Here is a 22,819-nt window from a genome sequence, read left to right as displayed (position 1 = left end):
GAATAATGACAAAAAAATTACACAAAGTTGCCACTAAATGATATATTGTTCACTCATGCCATGGTTATATGTGGAATTAAACCCCAAAATATATTCTGCTGCTTCTCCTGAGTACAGGGATACCTCATGTGTGGGACTTTTTGGGAGCCTAGCCACGTACGGGACCCCAAAAACCAATCACCGCCTTTAGGAGTTCTAAGGGTGTAAATTTGTGATTTCACTCCTCACTACCTATCACAGTTTTGAAAGCCATAAAATGCCAAGATAGCATAAAACCACTCCAAATGACCCCATTTTGGAAATTAGACACCCCAAGCTATTTTCTGAGAGGCATGTTGAGTCCCTGGAATATTTGCAAGTTGCAGGAAAATTACATTTTTTTTTTTTGCACAAAATTTTCACTAAATTATATATTGCTAAAACATGCCATGGGCATATGTGAAATTACACCCCAAAATACAATATTCTGCTTCTCCTGAGTACGGGGATACCACATGTGTGAGATTTTTTGGGAGCCTAGCCGTGTGCAGGACCCCAAAAACCAATCACCACCTTCAGGCTTTCTAAGGACGTACATTTTTTATTTCACTCCTCACTGCCTATCACAGTTTCGGAGGCCATGAAATGCCCAGATAGCACAACTTCCACCCCCAAATTACCCAAGTTTGGAAAGTAGACACCCTAAGCTATCTGCTCAGGGGAATATTGAGTATTTTGCAGATCTTTCTTTTTGTCACAAAGTTTTGAAAATTTAAAAAATAAAATTTTCTTTTCTTTCTTCATTTTCAAAAATAAATGAGATCTGCAAAATACTCACCATGCCTCTTAGCAAATACCTTGGGGTGTCTACTTTCCAAAATGGGGTCGTTTTTTTTTGGGGGGGGGGGTTGTGCTATCTGGACATTTCAGGACCTAACTGTCATAGGTAGTGAGGAGTAAAATCTGAATTTTACGCCTTTAGAAATCCTGAAGGCGGTGATTGTTTTTTTCAGATCCTGTACGCAGCTAGGCTCCCAAACAGTCTCACACATGTGGTATCCTCGTACTCAGGAGAAGCAGCAGAATGTATTTTGGGTGTAATTCCACATATAACCATGGCATGTTTGAACAATATATCATTTTGTGACAACTTTGTGTAAAAAAGAAAAAAAAATTGTAATTTTTTCCAAAACTTGTGGAAAAATATCAAATATTCCATGGACTCAACATGCCTCTCAACAAAAAGCTTGAAGTGTCTTCTTTTCAAAATGGGGTCATTTGGGGGGGCGTTGTGCCATCTTGACATTTCAGGGCCTCCGAAACTGTGATAGGTAGTGAGGAAGTGAAATCACCATTTTACGCCCTTAGGTGGTGATTGGTTTTTGGGGTCCTGTACGTGGCTAGGCTCCAAAAAAGTCTCACACATGTAGTATCCCTGTACTCAGGAGAAGCAGCAGAATGTATTTTGGGGTGTAATTTCACATATGCCCATGGCATGTTTGAACAATATATCATTTTGTGACAACTTTGTGTAAAAAAGAAAAAAATAATTTAATGTTTCCGAAACTTGTGGAAAAATATCAAATATTCCATGGACTCAACATGCCTCTCACCAAAAAGCTGGATGTGTCTTCTTTCCAAAATGGGGTCATTTTGGGGGGGTTGTGCCATCTTGGCATTTCAGGGCCTCCAAAACTGTGATAGGTAGTGAGGAAGTGAAATCACCATTTTACGCCCTTAGAAAGCCTGAAGGCAGTGATTGGATTTCGGGGTCCTGTATGCGGCTAGGCTCCAAAAAAGTCTCACACATGTGGTATCCCTGTACTCTGGAGAAGCAGCAGAATGTATTTTGGGGTGTCATTCCACATATGCCCATGACATGTTTGAGAAATAGATCATTTATTGACAACTTTGTGCAAAAAAAAAAAAAAGAAAGTGTAATTTTCCCGAAAATTTTGTGGTGTCTACTTTCCAAAAATGAGTCATTGGGGGGGTTAAAATGTCATTTTATGCACAACATTTAGAAGCTTATGTCACAAATCACCCACTCTTCTAACCATTTGAAGACAAAGCCCTTTCTGACACTTTTTGTTTACATGGAAAAATATAATTTTCCCGCTAAAGCCGTGTGCACACGGGCGGACTGTATGGCCTACTTAGTCTGTCATACAATCCGACGGACAGTCCGTCATACTTTCGAATGAACGGACTTGACCACACACGGATGAACAAACAGTCAGTCGAAAGCTTGCACGATGACGAATACAGCATGTACGACGGGACTAGAAATAAGAAGTCCAATACACAGCAATGCAACCTTCCGCCGTGTAAATCCTTTCTGAGCTTGCACCATACTTAGTCCGTCGAACTAGCCTACTGACGAGCGGATTGTCCTCTGAAACCAAAGTATAATGGACAGTATTTCGAAAATTCCGAAATACTTAGTACGCCAGACTGCACACTGAAAAAGTCAGCTGAAGCCCACACACGAGCGGACTGTCCGCTGAAATGTGTTTTGACGGACTAAGTTGGCCATACAGTCCGCCCGTGTGTACGCGGCATAAGAAAATGATGGTTAACAATAAAACAAAGTAACTGCAAAGCAAATACAATAAAAAATAAAACGATTTTTAACGCAATTTGTACCTAAAAAATATATGCCGAAGCATGGGGGCAATCCACCCCTAATGTTAGGAGCAAATCGCTCCTCCACTCCTGCCCCCATGCTTCGGCATATATGCTCTTTTTTTTTTAACTGCAGTGATGAAATCACCTCCTACAGCGCTGGAGTCTTGGCTTTACATATCGTGGGAGCAAACGCTGTTGCTGTCAAGATTAATAAACATGTGCTGCAGCTGAATGACGTACCGAAAAACAAAAAAATAGTTAACAATAAAATACAGTAAACACTAAATTATGAAAGAATTAAATACCTGAAAAGCAAACATGATAAAACATAATAACAATAAAACATTGCATTGTAGAATACAGTAAAAAAGAGAACAACAATAGAGAAAGAATAGAGATAGAGAGAACAATAAAACGACAACTATTTTTTAGTTTTATATATATATATTTTTTTTTTTTTTCACTTATTTATTTATTTATTACACTTTTTTTGTAACGGTTGTAAGGGTTCAGTTCCAGGTTCGGGTCTCCCAAAATGCAATGGCATCTTTGGAGACCCTGTGAATGTGTGTCCTAGCCTGTACAGTGCTGTACCCTATGATAATACTCCACTAGTGTGTAGTAGCGTTCAAAACATTCACCAATGCAAAGACCAGGATTGTCAGGACAGCGGGGACAATAATAACGGGTGTCCTGTCTATATCCGCGCTTTCTACAGATACGACATCTTCTTTGGGGGGCTCGTTGGGTAGGGATACCAGGGAGGACATAAGGAAAATGCCTCTCATGCAGCCGGCTTACTGCATATGGCTTGGGAAGTTGGGCCACAGCACCGTCTGGAAACAGAAGGGCTGTGATGATCTCTTCCTGGAATTTAAGGAAGGATCCAGTTTGTCCTGAAGCTTTGTATAGCACATAAGCATTCAGCAGAGGCAATTTGAATAAATATACAGACACTTTTTTTATACCAGCGTCTGACCTTACGGCAATTAGGTACGGTGCTATCAACTGGTCATTGAGGTCCACCCCTCCCATATTAAGGTTATATTCATGGACACAGAGGGGTTTCTCCACAACACCAGTCACTGTAGGAATTTGGACCGTGAAGGGAGGACAGAACGAAAACTTTCTTATTATCCCTCCACTTCATAGCAAGCAAATTATTACACTTCAAGCAGGCTCTCTCCCTAGTCTAAGATGGGATTCTACAAGCCACTGGGGTAAGCCCCGGTGATTAGATCGCACGGTGCCACATGTACCAATTCCATGATTAAACAAGCGACTAAACAGTGGCATGCTCGTTTAATAATTGTCCACATACAAATGGTACCCCTTTCCGAATAAGGGTGACACTAAATCCCACACAATCTTGTCAGCGCTCCCTATGTAATCTGGGCAGTTCTCCGGCTCTATGTGACTATCTCTTCCCTCGTAAACGATAAAACTACATGTATAGCCTGTGGCCCTGTCACAGAGCTTATACATCTTGAGCCCATATCTGGCATGCTTGCTGGGAAGATACTTTTTGAAAGACAAGTGGCCAGAACACTTAATTAGGGACTCATCAATGCAGACAACTTGATTGGGAGTAAACAAGGCTTTAAACCGTTGGTTGAAGTGGTTTATGAGGGGCCAAATTTTGTAGAGCCAATCAAATCCAGGGTCACCCCATGGACTACAGAGTTCATTATCATTAAAGTGCATGAACCGCAACATCTGCTAGTATCTAGCCCTGGTCATGGAGGCAGAGAACACGAGGATGGTGAATTGGGTCAGTGGGCCAATATAACTGCGACTCACTCCTTTTAGTTATGCCCATGAGGAGGAATAGGGCCAGAAAGTTCTCAAATTCGGAAACCGTAATTGATTTTCATTCTCTGGCAAGGGTCAAATGGGGATTAGCGGCGATGAATTGACCAACATACAAATTGGTCCACTACAGATCTATAGAGATCTGTAGTGGACCAATTTGAAGTGACATAAAATCAACTGTTTCCACCTGAATTCCGCGTTGGCCAGTGAATGGGGGAATTATGGGTGCTGCAGAAGTGGTGGACTCCCAATTCAGATTGGCAATGCAGCAGGAAGGGCACTATGGGCTCGACGGGCCTGTGTTTGTCTTCTTCTTGGTGGCTGTGGGACATTGCTTGTGCTAGCAACCTCACCAGCTTGAACTGCGCTTACGTGGTTCACCACATCACCACGTGATACTGCAGTGCTGGATGTACGACCAGGTGATGTACGACCGCTGGTGCTTGCCAGTTCACCAGAAGGATGAGCGGCACTAGTACTTCTCTGCTCCATACAAGGGACCTGCGGTTCTTGTACCTCAACAACAGCAGAAGAATGGGGTCGGGTACGCCTGACCTTGGCAGGGACCACAACTCCGTCATCAGAGCTATCTGTCAGGGTGCCGCTGCTGTCTACAGGATCATATTCTGAGCCTGAATCTGACAGATTAAAAGCGCATACATAAAATGTGCATACATACATGTAAACACACACACACCCATAATACACATAATACACACACATATATTGTATATATACACACACCCACACACATATTAACCAGTGGCGGCTGGTGATAAAAAATGTTTGGGGGCGCAAACAAACTGAAAAATTCTGAAAAATAACATAAATTGCAGCCTCACTGTGCCCATCAAACGCAGCCACTGTGCCCATCAAACGCAGCAACTGTGCCCATCAAACGCAGCAACTGTGCCCATCAAACACAGCCACTGTGGCCATCAAATGTAGCCACTGTGCCATCAAACGCAGCCAATGTGCCATCAAACGCAGCCACTGTGCCCATCAAACAAAGCCACTTTGCTCATCAAACGCAGCCAATGTGCCATCAAACACAGCCACTGTGCCCATCAAACAAAGCCACTGTGCCCATCAAATGCAGCCACTGTGCCATCAAATGCTGCCACTGTGCCCATTAAACAAAGCCACTTTGCCCATCAAATGCAGCCACTGTGCCATCAAACACAGCCACTGTGCCCATCAAACGCAGCCACTGTGCCCATTAAAGGCAGCCACTGTGCCCATCAAACGCTGCCATTGTGCCCATCAAACGCAGCCACTGTGCCATCAAATGCTGCCAGTGTGCCTTCAAATGCTGCAACTGTGCCATTGAATGCTGCCACTGTGACCCCACTCGCCCGCTCGCAGTCTGCCTGGCACTTACTTAGGTGAGTAACAGGCACTTACTCAGGTGACAGGTAACAGACCCGAGAACCTTATTGGCAGAGAGGCGGTTCAGTGTTAGGAAAGCGAATATTCATTTGCTTTTCTAACACACCTGGGTGGACTGCGAGTGCCAAGCATGGAGCTCACAGTTCAGCTATTTTAAAGGCTATTAGAGTCTATGGCGCTATTTAGGTGCTTCAAAAATACCCCCCGCCGCAGTATTTTCAGGGACCCGGTGCCCAAAAAGGGGCCGGGCTCCTGAATAGGGGGTGGCAGAGGCAGCCATGGATAGATTCATGCAATGCATGAATATATCTATTAGTCATAGAGGGGGGTGGCTGGAGAGAGGGGGCAGCGCCCGTGTGCCCTTGTGGACACACCGCCACTGATATAAACACATGCACATACACATACATACATACATATGCACATGTACACACACATGCACATATACATACATGCACACATACATGGACGCACATACATGCACACACACACACACACACACACACACACATAAACACACATACATGCACACACACACACACACACATATAAACACACATACAGTAGATAGATAGTCTTATACAAATCTTCAGTCCTTTACCTTACCTCTTCCTGCCATGTACTGCACTGTAGGGGGAGACAAAGAGCACGGCACACGCTGTGCTTTACTGGAATAAAGCCAAGTTGTGCGCCTAAGTAGAATGCAAAGAAGCAAACTCCCCCCTCCTCCGGGTGGTCGGTTTGAAACAGGAAACCAAGGGGACTGGCAGGATCACCAGATATTTCACATGATAGAAGTGATGCATATGGAATTACATGTTTTTTAATCCGAAGAAATGTGAGAAGCAGGAGAAGTTGTATGTCAGCCGGAAGTAATGAGACTGTTATTTATCACAGACTCTATTTTATAATGTTACTGATGTGCTGCACCGAATTCCTAATACCGTCATTACAATAAAATGACACCATTATTCATTTTTAGAGTATAAAATGTAAACAAAATAAATAAACCTTGCACTCAGTCTAAATACTTACGAAAAGCAGCACTAAAAACATCTATAAAATAGTGACATATAAAGCAAAAGGGACTAATAAACTAATAGTGAATAATAAAAAAGATATATATTTGTGTTGGGAAGGGGAATATGGGGGGCTATTTGTGTTGGGGTGGCCTTTAGGGGGGGGGGGGGGGTTGTGCTAGAAGGGTGGATGCAGAGTGGGAATTAGATCTGGGAAGGAAATATGGACACTGGGATGGGGATTTTTACTGCAGAAGAAATTTAGGTGGGGGTTAAAGATTTGTGCTGGGAGGTGGGTTTTGAGTGTTGGAGAGGGTTTGTGCTGGGAGGGGGGATTTGGGTGTTGCAGAGGGTTTGTGCTGGGAGGGGGGATTTGGGTGTTGGAGAACATTTGTGCTGGGAGGGGGGATTTGGGTATTGGAGAGGGTTAGTGTTGGAAGGAGGGATTTGGGTGTTGGAGAACATTTGTGCTGGGAGGGGGGGATTTGGGTGTTGGAGAGGGTTTGTGCTGGGAGGATGGATTTTGGTGTTGGAGAGGGTTTGTGCTGGGAGGGGGGATTTGGGTGTTGCAGAGGGTCTGTGCTGGGAGGGGGGATTTGGGTGTTGGAGAAGATTTGTGCTGGGAGGGGGGATTTGGGTGTTGAAGAGTGTTTGTGCTGGGAGGGGGGATTTGGGTATTGGAGAGGGTTAGTGCTGGAAGGAGGGATTTGGGTGTTGGAGAAGGTTTGTGCTGGGAGGGGGGATTTGGGTGTTGGAGAGGGTTTGTGGTGGGAGGGGGGATTTGGGTTGGAGAGGGTTTGTGCTGGAAGGAGGGATTTGGGTGTTGGAGAGGGTTTGTGCTGGGAGGGGGGATTTGGGTCGGGGAGAGGATTTGTGGTAAGAGGGGGATTTTATGGTGAGGATGATAGGGATGAGGACACTGAACATTGAAGCTCGGGGATAAGGATGAGGACACTGAACATTAAAGCTCGGGGATAAGGATGAGGACACTGAACATTGAAGCACAGGGATAAGGATGAGGACACTGAACATTGAAGCATGGGATAAGGATGAGGACACTGAACATTGAAGCTCGGGGATAGGGATGAGGAGACTGAACACTGAAGCACAGGGATAGGGATGAGGACACTGAACATTGAAGCTTGGGGATAGGGATGAGGACACTGAACATTGAAGCCCGGGGATAGGGATGAGGACACTGAACATTGAAGCCCGGGGATAAGGATGAGGACACTGAACATTGAAGCATGTAGCTCAGGATAGGCACTACAAGTCCCAGCAATGCAGAACCTAACATTGCACGTAGCTCAGCATGGATGGTAAATAATGATATGAGGTAACAAGGGAAGTATTAGTGTTGTGACGCACGGCCCAGTGTTTGTGTTGTCTGTAACGTCACTTCCGTAACATTATGTGATGGTTTCGCTGAACTGTATTGCCGAAACTATGTTGGAACGCACGGCGCGAGTGTTTGGAACGCTTTGCGCATGCGCAGTACGCAATTTCTGGCGGCAACGTCACTTCCGCACCATTCTGTGATAGGCAGCAAAATATGACACTACAACGGCATAACACTTCTGCAACCACTATCACCATGGCTATCCAGTTCTTATCTATAAATACCAAAGGTCTTAACCACCCTGTAAAAAGGAAATCCTTGTGGAAAGAAGCTCTGACAAATAGATGTCACATACTGTGTGCTCAGGAAACTCACTTTTGCAATGTGTCCACTCCGGTATGCAAACACAGGAACTTTCCATACACTTTCTTTGTCAATGCAGATTCAAAGTCTAGAGGAATGATGACTGCAATACAAGATACTGTAAAGTTTGTTTTGCATACAGAATATACAAATCCTCAAGGACGCTACCTAATCCTAGTATGTGACATCAACCTAGTAACGTACACAATTGTGAATGTGTACGCTCCAAACAAGCACCAGATTCGCTTCTTTCACAAACTTATGAAAAAAATAAAAACTCACAAGAAAGGTTTTTTTTTAGTGATTTGTGGAGACTTTAACATAGTGCCAGACCCAACCATAGACACAACAACAGCGGCGAAACGTCCAACTGCATCCCTTAAAGAAACCCTTTATAAAGAGGCCCTATATGATGTTTGGCGGTGCTTGTATTCCAGAGAAAAAGACTTTACGTTCTTCTCCGCCCCACATCGTATATACACAAGAATTGACCCATTCGTGGTAGACCAACAGACTCTAATTAGAACTGTTTCTTCATCCATTAACAACATCACGTGGTCTCATCACACCTCTATAACACTTTCTAGAACTGATGCCTCAACAGTCAGCTTAGTCCCATTGTGGAGAGATAACTCATTTCTCATGCAACAACCAGAAACCAAACAAATTATTGAGAACCATCTAAAATAATTTTTCTCTATAAACGAATCCTTTGTATGCAAAACTAATTTACTTTATGGAATGCCCATAAGACATATGTAAGAGGGATTTTCTTAAAACTGGGGGCCAGGGAGAAGAGGCAGCAGAAGAAAAATAAGTACAAGACATTACAGACAAAATTTTTGAATTTGAGTCCAAAAACAAAAAACAGTCATCCCCATTCACTATCCAACAGACTAAATCAGTTGAGATATGACCTCAATCTCCTTTTATTAGAGGCGTTTGAAAAAAAAAAACACAAAAAGACTTAAAATGACTCGTTATGCACATGGAAATAGGGCTGGGAATCTATTAGCTCATCAGCTAAAGGGCCATAGAAGTAAGACCAAGATCCCCTATATCTTACACCCTATAAACAAAAACAAAATGCATCATCCACAAGATATAGCGGATACATTCAGCCATTATTATGGCACACTCTGTAATCTTAAAGATGATAGAGAAACAACCCAACCCAATACTGAAATGATAACCAAATTCTTAAAGCAAATATCCCTACTGATGCTATCCCCACAACAAATAATGTCTCTAAACTTATCGTTCACTATAGAAGAAATCCACAAAGCAATAAAATCACTACTTGCTAACAAATCTCCAGGACCAGATGGTTTTATAGGGGAAAACTATCAAAAATACAAACTCCTCTTATCGCCTTATCTAGGCAAGCTATTTAATGCAGCCGCGGCCTCTTCCTCCTTTATACCAGAAATGTTTAATGCTCTGAAAGTGACGTTACCCAAGCCAGGGAAAGAATCAAACACTCCAGCTAATTTCCGACCCATTTCACTATTAAATACCGATCTAAAATTGTACGCTAAACTTTATAGCAAATCGCCTGATAGATATTCTACCTCATCTAATACATTCGGACCAGACTGGGTTTACCAGGGGGTGTCAGACCTCCGACGCCACTAGGAGGCTGACAAACATTATTCACTTAGCCAAGATCCAGTGAAGGCCTTTTCTGCTGCCAGCACTGGACGCAGTGAAGACATTTGATAGAGTCCACTGGGGACACCTAGATCTGGTCCTAAAGAAATTTGGGTTCTCTGGAACCATCCTAATGGCAATAATGGCCCTTTACTCAGAACCATCAGCTTGAGTATATACATCAAGGGTAATTTCCAAACCATTCACAATAACAAATGGAACCCACCAAGGTTGCCCACTTTCCCCTTTAATATTTAATCTATTATTAGAACCCTTGGCTACGTATATTAGATCACACCAGATCATCAAAGGATTCCCGATCTACAAATCCAAACATATCATTAGTCTATTTGCCGATGATATCATTCTGATGCTCATAGACCCTGAAACATCCCTGGCTTCGGTACACGCAGCACTACAATTGTTTAATAAACTTTCCTACTATGAAGTGAACGAAAGTAAATCCTACATATTGGGACTGGGCATAAAAACACAACTAAAGAAGAAACTCAGTTCACGGTTTCCATACACGTGGAGTAATGATGGTATAAAATATCTGGGAATCACCTGAACCGCTTTAACAGAGGATCTATTCATAGCTAACTATGTTCCCTTTCTCAACTCCCTAACCTCAGGACTTCAAGATTTAGCTAAAACAGAACTCTAATGCCGTGTACACACGACTGGACTTTTCGACGGACTGAATTCCGTCAGACTTTTCGACTGATTTTCGACGGACTTCCGTCGAATCGGACTTGTCTACACACAATCACACCAAAGTCCGATGGATTTGACCATGATGACGTACAACTGGACTAGAATAAAGGAACTTCATAGCCAGTAGCCAATAGCTGCCCTAGTGTCGGTTTTCGTCTGTTGGACTAGCATACAGACTAACTGATTTTTCGACCAGACTCGAGTCCGTCAGAAAGATTTGAAACATGTTCTAAATCTAAAGTCCGTCTGATCTTCAACAGAAACGGTGCACTGTAGGTCCGATGAAGCCAACACATGTTCAAATTGTGCGACGGATTTGTTCCATCAGACCAGTTCAGTCAAAAAGTCCGGTCGTGTGTACGCAGCATTATGGTCAGGGAGTTTAGCAGCTTTTAAGATGGTGATACTACCACAACCAATCCACATGTTCAGGGCACTTCCTATTCCAGTTCCCAATTTTTATTTCTCCAAAGTTCAATCCATAGTTGACAGGTTTCTATGGAAAGGGAAGAAAGTGCGATGGGCCTTCAAAAAAATCAATAACATCAAGAAAGATGGGAGGAGTGGGAAATGTATTGATTAAATATTACTACATTGCCTCGATTCTTGCGCCATTGAGGACATGGTTCACCAATTCACCTAGACCAAGATGGCAAGAATTAGAGGAAAATCAAATTCTAAACAATAACCTCTATGACTACTTAATGGCATCACTTCTCTAGCTTCCTCGATGAAAGCATCACTCCAGGCATGGAAAACACTGACAGAAACACAAAAAACGAATTCCCTACATCATCACTACCAATTCCTATCACCAGTCTATCTGGAATTATACCAGATCTCTACATAATACACCGGGTAGAAAAAGGAATCACACCCATTACAGACCTTATGATAGGACCCACCATGAAAACGTTCAGAGCAATACAAATTGAATTTAATTTGGGGGAGTCTGAATATTACAGATCCCTCCAGATCAACCACTTCCTCCGAACCAGTCCTCCACTCTCCGCCCAACTACCTTGGAGAATAACACTACACCTTACCAAACACTCCACTAATATCAAGGGAATTTCTCTATTCTACAACACCCTAAACAACAAGCTAATGTTTACTAAGCTTTCTAATATCGAGGCCTGGGAGCAGGAGTTGGGAGCCTTCTACACCCCAGACCAATGGCAACATGCACTCCAAACAACATATTCCGCCACTAAATGCATCAATCTATGAGAACTAAAACAAAAAATATTATTGTGCTGGTATCTAACCCCATATAGAATTTCTACATTCGATACTCATGCTTCTCCACTATGCTGGAGGGAATGGAATAATATAGGTACTTTATACCATATACTTTGGGGATGTCCAAATACACGTAAGCTTCAGGACAAAGTATTTGACATGATTGTACAAACATTGAAACTCCGTTTCCCCAAAACTCCAGGATTGGCTATTCTATCCTCAGGTATAGACTCGCTTCCAGAAGATACAAGGGCAATAACGAGCCGCATCTTACTAAGCACCAGACTAGTGATTACCAGACATTGGACCAGGAAGCCCCTACAATGAAGGAAATAATAATAACGACTAACACACACGCCACATACACATTTATGTTCCCTTCATCCCGGGGAAAATTTCAATCATCACACAAACAATGGAAACCGGACTGACTGGTATCAGACAAAGAGTTCTGAATACTACTTATGACTTCCATACAATCAAAAGACACTTGAAGCTGTGTACACGCACGTTTTACTTCATTTCAGTTATTATTTTTCTCTTTTCTTTTCATTATTTCTTTATTGTACATTGTAATCTGTTTCAAACATTTTTATTTTCTTGCTCAAAGCAATAACCAAAACCAACTAAGATGGGTAAATCAGTGAGCACTACAAATGTCTGATAGTAACACATGTGCATCAGGAGGGATAGAGAATCCCCCCTCCCAGGACACGGTGTGACCCCAGAAGGGGTGTCGGAGGGGGGGATTCACCCTCTTACAATAAGAAGACAGTGGACATTGTCTTGAATCCTTCTAATAAGAATCTCACCAATATATGCATTGTATAAGTGCCTACAAATTGCTCGGTTAAATATAAGAGAAGACGCTACTTTTATTATGTTTTTATTATCTTGTTATTGTGTTATACTATATTCATGGTATACTTTGTACCTTTTCTGACAAAATTCAATAAAAACTTATTGGAATAAAAAAAAATGTTGCTGGGAAGGGGGATAGAGATGGGGGCAAAGATTTTTTTGGTGGGAGAGAATTTTTGATGGGAGGGGGATTTGTAGGAAGATTATTTGTGATGGGAAGGGAGATAGGGGGAAGTGAATTTGTGCTGGGAGGGGTGATTTGAAACATAGAGGATTTGTGTTGGGAGGTGATATTTGGGGGAAATATGATTTGTGCTAAGAGGGGCACAAGGGAGGGGGGGTGGGGGGGTTTTGTGTATAGAGGAGAGACTTTAGATGGTATTGGGAGGAGGATTTGCGCAAAAGAGAAAGATTTGTGTTGGAAAGAGGATTTGAGGAAAGGATTTGTACTGGGAAGGATCATTTAGTTAGTGGACAATGATTTCCGCGGGGAGAAGGGATTTTGAGGGGAAAAGATTTGTGCTGGGACTTGGGATTTTGAGGGGTAGATTATTTGTGCTGGCATGATAGATTTGGGTGTGGGACAAAGATTTGTGCTGGGATGGGGAATTTTAGAGGGCAATATTAATGCTTGGAGGGAGGAGAGGATTTGTGCTGAAGAAGGGATTTGGGGGATCGATGCTGGAATGGGGGATTTGGGTGGGGGATAAAGATTTGTGCTGGGAAGGAATATGGACAGAAGTTGAGGATGTTTTCGGGGGGGGGGGGATTTGGTTGGGGAGAGGATTTCTGCTGGAAGGTGGGATTTGGTCAGAGGAAATAATTTGTGATTGGAGGGGGGATTTGGGAAAGAGGGGATTGATGTTTTAAGGAGGGATTTGGATGGGGAAGAAGGTTTGTACTGAGAGGGAAATATTAGATAGAAAATATTGATGATAAGGAGTATTCATGTCTGTCAGACTCTTGCTGATGGCCCAGCAATTAAAGTATAACTTCTGAGTACCAGGAGACTCGGGTTTTATTTATGTCCCTGTATTCTAAGGATGAGCCGAACACCCCCCTGTTCGGTTCGCACCAGAACCTGCGAACAGACCTAAACTTGATGTGAACTTTAGAACCCTATTAAAGTCTATGGGACTCGAATGTTCACAATCTAAAGTGCTAATTTTAAAGGCTAATATGCAAGTTACTGTCATAAAAAGTGTTTGGGGACCCGGGTCCTGCCCCAGGGGACATGGATCAATGCAAAAAAAAAGTATTAAAAACTGAAGTTTTTGTCAGGAGCAGTGATTTTAATAATGATTAAAGTGAAACAATAAAAGTGTAATATTCCTTTAAATTTCGTAGCTGGGGGGTGTCTATAGTATGCCTTTGAAGGGGCGCATGTTTCCCGTGCTTAGAACTGTCCCTGCACAAAGTGTCATTTCGCAAAGGAAAAAAAGTCTTTTAAAATCACTTTCCATTGTCGGCTCCATAATACAGAGAACACTCAATGAGTGTTCTCTGTATTAGCCGACAATTCATTCATTGATAAAAAAAAAAAAAAAAGCGTGGGGGTTCCCCTAAATTCAATTACCAGGCCCTTCAGGTCTGGTATGGATATTAAGGGGAACCCTGTATCAAGTTAAAATAAAAAATTGACGTTGGGGTCCCCCTAAAAATCTATACCAGACCCTTTATCTGAGCACGCAACCTGGCAGGCTGCAGAAAAAGACCCCTCAAAGCACCATGTCGCAATGTTGATGTGGAGAAGGGCCTCATCCCCACAACCCTGAGCAGTGGTTGTGGGGGTCTGTGGGCGGGGGGCTTATCAGAATCTGGAAGCCCCCTTTAACAAGGGGACCCCAGATCCCGGGCCCCCCTGTTTGAAATGGTAAGGGTGTACAAAAGTACCCCTACCATTTCACAAAGAAAGTGTAAAAATGGTTAAATAAGACAAACACACTTTTGAAAAATTCCTTTATTAAAAAAAATAAAAAATAAAAAAAAGATTCCAGCGGTGGTAATCCACTCTTGCTATCCAGCGACGGATGATCATCTCTCCGGGGTCCAGCGATGGCTGATCTGATCCAGCGACGGGGGATCTCTCAGCCCAGCGCTGTCCATATATCCGTCTTCTGTCTCCACTGTGGAGACATTGAGGGGATCCCAGCGCTGATGTTTCTTATATTAGGAGGGCTGGCCATCCGTCACCTTATCCTGCCCCCTCTGACGCTGGTGAGGGGAGCCAGGGATTCCCCAATGACGTATGGGTGACCCCGCCCCCTTCTGATGTAACGGAAACCTGCATTACATCAGAAGGGGCGGGGTCACCCATACATCACTGGGGAACCCCATGGCTTTCCTCACCACCCTCCTAATATAAGAAACGTCAGGGCTGGGATCCCCGCAGTGTCTCCGCAGTGGAGACAGAAGACAGATGGATGGACAGCGCTGGACTGAGAGATCCCCCGTTGCTGGATCAGATCAGCCATCGCTGGACCCCGGAGAGGTGATCATCCATCGCTGGATAGCAAGTGGATTAGCACCGCTGGAATCATTTTTTTATTTTATTTTTAAATTAAGGAATTTTTCAAAAGTGTGTTTGTCTTATTTAACCATTTTTACACTTTCTTTGTGAAATGGTAGGGGTACTTTTGTACCCCCTTACCATTTCAAACGGGGGGGGCAGGATCTGGGGGTCCCCTTGTTAAAGGGGGCTTCCAGATTCTGATAAGCCCCTCACCCGCAGATCCCCGCAATCACCGCTCAGGGTTGTGGGGATGAGGCCCTTCTCCATATCAACATGGGGACATGGTGCTTTGAGGGGTCACAGACCCCCAAAGCATCCTCCCAATGTTGAGGGTATGTGGCCTAGTATGGTTCAGGGGGGTGCTCTCTCGCCCCCCTCTTTTCCTGCGGCCTGCCAGGTTGCATGCTCAGATAAAGGGTCTAGTATGGATTTTTAGGGGGACCCCCACGTCAAATTTGAGACGGGGTTCCCCTTAATTTCCATACCAGACCTGAAGGGCCTGGTAATTGATTTTAGGGGAACCCCCATGCTTTTTATTTATTTTTTATATTTTTTTTTATCAATTAATGAATTGTCGGCTCATGTATTACAGAGAACACTCATTGAGTGATCTTAAAATACTTTTTTTCCTTGCCAAATGACACTTTGTGCAGGGACAGTTCTAAACACGGGAAACATGCGCCCCTTCACAGGCATACTATAGACACCCCCCAGGTACGAAATTTAAAGGAATATTACACTTTCATTGTTTCACTTTAATCATTATTAAAATCACTGCTCCCGAAAAAACGGCAGATTTAAAAAAAAAAAATTTGCATTGATCCATGTCCCCTGGGGCAGGGCCCGGGTCCCCAAACACTTTTTAGGACAATAACTTGCATATTAGCCTTTAAAATTAGCACTTTAGATTTCTCCCATAGACTTGTATAGGGTGTTCCGGCTTTTCGAATTTGTCGCGAACACCCCAAATTGTTCACTGTTCGCTGAACAGGCAAACAGGCAATGTTCGAGTCGAACTCGAAGCTCATCCCTACTGTATTCTCTCCCATTGGTTTGTCTACAAACACTGGTCGTTGTGTCACATTTTTACCCCCCCAGGTCTTCTACATTCCTAGTAACACCTCTGGATCCAGAGCATACAATGAGACAAATGTAAGGAGCCCGCACTTCTCCGGTGTCACCTGCTGGGGGCGCTCTGCTCAAGGCTTGTTACCATTCACTCTTCACCAGAGGAAGTCTCACTGAAGCTCCAACTCCCCTCATTCTCCCCCTGCATTGCTTGTTTGCTGTGTATTGATTTGTCGCATTCCTCTCGGTATCTCATTAATCTTTCAGGGTGTGTCTGTCCTGTATGACCGCTTCTCCGTATCCTGAAGGCTTCTCACTTCTTTTTTCTGCAGGTACTTTTCTAAGTTTCTATGGAACAGGCAGCAGTGTGCTCTCCTCTAAGGCTTGATTCACACTAATGCGTTTTTTGATGCATTTTACATTTTGCAGAAATGCAAGGACATTTTTTAACATGGGTTCCTATAGAACATGTTCACATCAATGCATTTTTGTGCTTCTGCGTTTTTGGAAAAGGTTGGGGACTTCATTTCATGCAAAATGCTTTGCATGTAATAGAAGTCAGTAGACCTGCATCAAAAATGCAAGTACCGCTTTTTTACCTGCGTTTTTGCCGCAATTTTGCCGTGTTTTGCGTTTTTTTTTCCTTTTTTTTGCTGTATATATCTAGTTGCTAAGCAACCACAGTGTAAAAAAATAAATAAAATAAAAAAACGCAAAACACGGCAAAATCGCGGCAAAATCGTGGTAAAAACGCGTGTCCAAAAACACGGCAAGCACCGCAAAAATCACTGCAAAAATGCTCAAAAGCAACATGCATTGATGTGAATCGAGCCTAAGGCAGGCCACAGATTATACAATTTTCTTTCTTTCAACCACAAGTTAGAAGATATTCCCCAACAGAACAGTCCGTGTTATTGGTGGAATCCCTTCTGCTGCGCTAATGTATCGTCACAGTGTACAGAAATACCCCCCAGGATGAGAGTACTGAAGGTGATTGATAGACTTTGTTACACTACAAGTATATGGGTGTGGGGGTCAGGGCAGGACTTAGGGTGGTGGGGGCCCCTGGGCTTGAGTCACTTTCGGGCTCTAACTTCTATACATTACCGTACTTATCGCGTATAACACGCACCGGCGTATAATACGCACCCCAAGTTTAGGAGGGAATTTTAAGGAACAAAACTTTTAGGAGGGAAGTTTAAGGAAAAAACTTACATTTAAATGCCCATCAATGCAGCCTCATCAGTGTCCATCTGCAGCGTTGCCCATCCATAGGCAGCCTTGTCCATTGTCATTGCAGCCTTGTCAGTGTAGACTTGTCATTTTCAGCCTTGCCCCAGTGTCATTCGGTGGCTCTCTGCGGTTCTTTGGTCCTCTCAGCAACTCTCCGCGGCTCTTGGATCCTCTCAGCAGCTCTCAGGTCCTCTCGGCGGCTCTCAGGATCTCTAGGCTTGTCTCGGGTCCTCTCGCAGTCCCAAGCAGAGCCGAGAGTAGACGAGTGTACTCGGCTCGGCTCACAGTCACTCCCAGTTCATCATAGGGTGAGACTTGTCAGGACTGTGAGTGGAGCCGAGCCGAGTACACTCGGTTATATATCTCGGTGGGGCCCACGGCCCCCTATTGGGTGGGGCCCATGGGCTTGAGCCCAGTCAAGCCCAATGGTAAGTCCGGCCCTGGTGGTGGTGATCGGGAACACTGTTACTGACTTTCACTGGTCTGGTGACAATGGGACTGGTGCATAGGCGTGCGCACAGGGTGTGCCAGGTGTGCCTGGGCCCACCCTAATCACCCTGTGCTGCACAGATTTCCCCTGCTGCTTGGCTGCTGAAGAAAAAGACTGGGGAATCTCTGTGTCAAAAGTGAGATGTCGGGGGCTGGTTTTGACCCTTGATATTATACCAAAGACCCCCAATGGGGCTCGTAAAAGATTGTAAAAAAATAATAATAAATAATTGCAAAAAATATTTCATAAAAATTAAAAAAGGAATTATAAAAAGTAATAATATATATTGCAGGGTGAATACATTAGACGAATACAGAGAAATTAACTGTTTCACAAACTGGATTCCTGCAGTCCCCTGGATAGGTCTCTCTCACTAAGCCTAGCAGCCGGTAGGATGCTCGGTAAAGTCTCTGCTACAGACTTGCAAGTTACACTTTAGCGTCACTGAAGTATTAGATGAACTTTAAAGATATGTCATAGGGTACCAAGTTATCTCAGCTGATCCGGCGTTACCATATGAGGGTTGATCCGGGTCACATCCTTCAACTATGCCTTCAGGCTCCTTCAGAGAAGCCACCCTTGCACATGGCCTTCTCCTGAAGAGTCCTCCCCTGTGGTTCTTCAGTTGCTGGGCCTCTCCATTCCGATGAGACGGCACTGGACCTTCCTTGAATCAGTAGGCTCCGAAAGTCACTTGGACCTACCCCTGCAGTTACATTGCCTCAGGCCAGCCAGCCCCAAGACATAGGATGCATGGTTCTGCACCCCGGGCCAGATGGGCCATGAAGCTGGGTCAGAAGGACCAACCGAACCATGCGGACAGGAAAAGCTTATTTTTGTCACATGGTGTCGGTACCTTAAATACCCCCCCAAAGTGCACAGCGGGAGAATACTCCCACGGGGCTGGTTCCGAGAGGTAAGTGGCATTTAATGCATCCAGCTAGTCTGCTTTCTACTCTTGCCGGCGGTGACTGCGACACCTACGGTCGAGGAGAATCCAGTGCAACCCAGCTGGACTGGTACTGAAATCAGAAATTTAGAAGAATTATCCTCAAGCCCAACTGTGGCTTCAGGCATCTTAATTTTCAAAAACAATAGCACCTGTTCATCAGGAGCCAGCGCTACACATATATATATATATATATATAGCCAATATATACACACACACAGGTATTTGTTTGCGCTTTGGATTACACACCCTGATGCAATAGGCTGTACATACCTATGGACTGGTGTGTTGGTGATCAGGAACACTGTTGATGGTCACACTGGTCTGATGACACTGGGACTGGTGTACTGTGATCAGGGACACTGTGACTGGCTGCACTGGTCTGGTGACACTGGGACTGGTACTGGTGTGGTGGAATATGGTAACACTGTTGATGACTACACTGGTCTGATGACACTGGGACTGGTGTTATGGTGATCAGGGACACTGTTGATGGTCACACTGGTCTGGTGACACTGGGACTGGTGTTATGGTGATCAGGGACACTGTTGATGGTCACACTGGTCTGGTGACACTGGGACTGGTGTTATGGTGATCAGGGACACTGTTGATGGCTGCACTGGTGTGGTGACATTGTACTGCTGTGGTGAGTGATTGGAGACACTGGCTGGCTGTACCGGCATACAATGATATCAACGCAACCAGTCTGATATCTCTATCCACAGCAGTACAATGTGTGAGGGAAATTCACCTTAGACCGCACTCAGGATCAAGTTAAGAAGTTTATTCTCGTACGAGGAGACAAGTTACAAGAAAAGGACAGATATTTGCCTATTGGTTCTGACCTCTATGACCCGTGCAGTGGGACAACATACATAAAGGTCAGCCTGATCGGCACATATCTGACTTGTCCTATTGACAATTGAAAAACTTGCAATAATTTACCTTTACAAGCCTGACTAGGCCCCTCCCCTAGATATGATTGGTTGACGTAAATGTCTGGGCTTGACCTTTATTTTCATATCTTAGAAGTGAGCATGCTCAGTCCCACAAACTAAAATAAAAACAAATGGAACTGATTGTGTATATTTCAGGATCTGAAGCTCCATTTCTCTGTAACCCGGAACTATTATCTCCTGTGATTTATATGCTTCAGGAAATCGAATCTTCTCTGTGGTTTACATAAAACAATCCTACATTTAAGCCGTGATATACAAGGAGGTATACATTTTATAAAACATGCATTTAATTTCTCTAACACCCCCCCTGTTTATACTCATTTATGATGTTCTTTCAGAACCTCATCTTTCAGGATTCCACCAAGGTCCATCATATAGTTCACACATGAGAGTCGGGGGAAAGTTCTTATACTCGTCCTCATCTGTTTCAGAATGAAGTCCAGAATAAAGTTTGTTTAGCTCCTTTTGGAGAAACATAGTCTTTGTCAAGGATGTGTCAATGAGTCGTTGGAGGAATCCTCGGACACAGGGAATGCAACAGCAACCACCCAGAGTCAGTACTGTGGCTGCCATTACTATTGAGATTAACATATTTCTCACCAGTTTACCCCACTTTACCGAACCATGTCTCAAAGAGTCCAGCCAGAGAATCTTCCACACCAGAGTTTTCCACCAATTCTTCAGACAGTATCTTCAATCCTTGCAGGGTCTTCGTTATGCTACCATCAGGGGCTGTATTGTTAGGAATGAAGGTGCAACAAAAGGCTCTGAACATCTTGCACACCCCTCCCTTCTCTGCCAACAGCATATCAAGAGCAATACGATTCTGCCAGGCTGTCAATGAGGTTGCGTCCAGTTGGCTGGCTACTACTTTAAGGGCATCTCTGGTATAGTTCACAAACCTTTGTTGGTTATAGTAGATGTAGTTTATCCAATCAACATTTCTTGTTAGGTTGAATCCGCAAAAAGATGGAGGTGAATCCGGCAGATATCTGATCCTGTGCTTTGAATTCATTAGGGACTCCTTGCGGTACTCCAATGGAATCAATGTAGACTCGATTGTCAAACAATCCTTGTGGTGCATTCCTTTTCATTCGTAAATGTTGTTTCTTCAACTGTGACAACTTTATCTCATCACCTACAGGTATCATATACAAGGGGAGAAGCAAATGGGTTAAAGCACAGCTCCCTTTCCATTTAGGAGGGAGTTTGGTCCTAAGTTTCATATCCCCGCACATCCACCACACATCAGCTCATTTTTTCTTTTTTGTTTGTTTTGTTTTGAAAAAACAAATCTGCTGGTATGGTGGCTCACTAGTTGATATATTTTGTATGCAGTACATCGGGGGTAAGTCTCCTACCTGCTGCCCATTATCCTCGGTGCTGACAAAGCAGGTGACATTCCCTGGGACCGCTCTAACAGAAGGGGGATATACTCCGCATCTTGGTGGTTGAATATCATTTCTGCTCTTTTGTACATTTTGTGTATTTGTGACATTTTCCTTGAACATTCTTATTATACATGTCAGGTTTTTTTCATCAGTTAGGAAAGGAGCAGTCGCTAGTTGGGGTTGTGAGTTTGCACATGAGATACAATTCCCCAGCCCCTTGGTTTTGGTTGTCCATCTTACCCATTCTATCCACTAATTTTTTATCTCCAAACCCCGTTTCTATACTTAACTGCTCTTTATAGGCGAAGTCAGCTTTGAACAGGTCTTGACGTGGCTTTATTAGTGGCATGCTGGTGACTGAGGGCACAACTTGTCCTTTCCTGAGTACTTGAATCCATATGGTCCCCACTGCATCTTTGCCCAGGGGTATATGTATTCCTTCCTAGCCCATAGGTTCCCGAATCTTTGCATCTCTCAAGGCTAATAATAGTTGGTTAAAGCCCTTCCTCCATGGTGATAATTTATATAATCTTAAACGATGGGCTAGACTCCTCTTTTGTTGGGGAACCTGGGCTATCATGTGAAAGGGGTAGGGAGGCCCAGGAAATTGGCCTCTCAGAGGTCTCAGCCCCCTTGCACATGATATTTGTTACAGGTCACACAGATTTTTTTTTTTTAGTAATGTGTAAATCCATACGTTGTGAACACTTTAATAATCATCTGTACCATCCCCCCTTTTTGAGACATGGGCCTGCTCATGACTCAATAATGCCACGTACACACGATTTGACTTTTTGACAAAGGTCCGATGGAACAATTCCATCGGACAATCCAATCGTGTGTGGACTCCATCAGACCTTTGCTGTCCAAAATCTGACGGACTTTAGAAATAGAACTCCACCGGACCCAGTTCCTATCAAGAAATCAGTTCGTTTGTATGCTAGTCCGGACAAAAACCGATGCTAGGGCAGCTATTGGCTACTGGCTATGAACTTCCTTATTCTAGTCCGGTCGTATCGTCATCACGTTCGAATCCATCAGACTTTGGTGTGAGTGTGTTTGGCCAAGTCTGTTCTTTCGGAAAGTCCGTCGGAAATCTGTCGGAAGACTGTCGGACCTAGTCCGTCAGAGTCCGGTCGTGTGTATGCGGCATAAGGCTGCATATCTAAACAATGAGGTAGGCAATATAGGTTTACCATCTATACTTGTATAAATACC

The sequence above is a fragment of the Lithobates pipiens genome, unplaced genomic scaffold (genome assembly GCF_037356315.1).
Source record: "Lithobates pipiens isolate NorthernLeopardFrog02 unplaced genomic scaffold, aLitPip1_a1.2 Scaffold_8, whole genome shotgun sequence".
Lineage (NCBI taxonomy): Eukaryota > Metazoa > Chordata > Amphibia > Anura > Ranidae > Lithobates > Lithobates pipiens.
Note: the sequence above shows the minus strand (reverse complement) of the source record.